The 1,357-nt window shown below is 39.1% G+C and overlaps 1 pseudogene; it reads right to left on the reverse strand.

Annotated features, from left to right (window-relative positions):
• Positions 1-474: 474 nt before the first annotated feature.
• On the reverse strand, positions 475-816 carry LOC103289364 (small integral membrane protein 19-like; annotated as a pseudogene).
• Between the last annotated feature and the right edge of the window lie 541 nt (positions 817-1,357).

Here is a 1,357-nt window from a genome sequence, read left to right on the forward strand (position 1 = left end):
TTAAAGAGTAGTAACCAATAGCAATGAGTACACAGATCAGTCAGTTATCCATATTACATTTATCACAGAATATAATCTGAAAGGAAATTATACCAATGGCTGGATTTTCATTATTTTGCAAAAATTTCAGCTCAAAGTGGCATAAGTTTCAGAGTCTCGCTTCCAAAGATAGGGTTCCATTCCTGACTGATTGCATCCTGAAAAAATCAAAGGTGTTCACAATGTAAAATAACCATCTCTGGTTATAGTCTTTCTTCCTGTTTTCAGGTCTTTTTTAATTTGTGTAACAAATGAGCCATTTTTAATTTGTGTAACAAATGACTCAGAGATGCAATTTAAAGAAGTATAGCAAAACACACCAAACATTTTGGATAGAAGTCGTAAGAAAAGTGATCTTATGGAGACAGATGATTTTTTAAAGATGCTGTTCATGATTTGGTGGAATTAGGAGTTTGCTACCATACTTTAACAATTACGTATGTTGCTCATTTTCTGAGATTTCATTCCAACAAGAGCTGCACACTGTCAGCTTGGTTTTGTGGCTGTTGATGGTCATACTTCCTTGAAATGGAATACATTTCCACTTGCTGTCTTAAACGAATTTTGCTCATTGTGTCATAAAAGTTGGGCTTTGACAGTTTCTGCTGTAGGTGGCACACTGAATATTCTCATAATTTTCCTTTTATTCCTCTTGGTATACATGAAGAGACCAAAGCTAACGAGGATCGCTACCAAGTAAATGTTGGTGACTTCGTTCCAGGCCTCATGAACGCTGTAGTCACCCATGTCACCCATCACTCTGTAATCCCCAGGCATGCATGCTGCTCGCTCCGGAGGAGGCAGGCAGCCAGGCTGCTCAGCGGGGGCCCTTTCCCCAGGAGTCGGGGTGGGCTCGCGGGAACGGTTACCGCATGGACCTGGAAGAACTCTGCCTTCCTCAACCCCTCTACCCCATTGTTTTAAAATGTTATTTAAGTGAAAGCATCTCTATGAAAACAGACATTGTGATCACCCCCTTTTGCTTTCTGAAGCTTATTCTCTTGTCCACAAAATGATACATTCAAAGTCTGTGAAATAAAATTTCTTGCCTTAACCACAGTCTGTCTGTACATTCTATTGGTCCACGTTACACATTAGCCTTTTTATTTGTTTTATCTATTGGGACCATGGTTCTGCAGTTTTGAATAATCCACGAAGTTGTCACTGAAAGCTGATATTTTCCATGTTGATAATGAAGAAAAACACCAATGAACAGCCTCATTAGTGTAAAAAGTCACACAACCCAAAGCCTCTATCCCATTAGGAAAAAACTCAACATATGTCATGTCACATTAATAAATACTGCATGTGCAAAGTG

The sequence above is a fragment of the Eptesicus fuscus genome, chromosome 11 (assembly GCF_027574615.1).
Source record: "Eptesicus fuscus isolate TK198812 chromosome 11, DD_ASM_mEF_20220401, whole genome shotgun sequence".
NCBI lineage: Eukaryota > Metazoa > Chordata > Mammalia > Chiroptera > Vespertilionidae > Eptesicus > Eptesicus fuscus.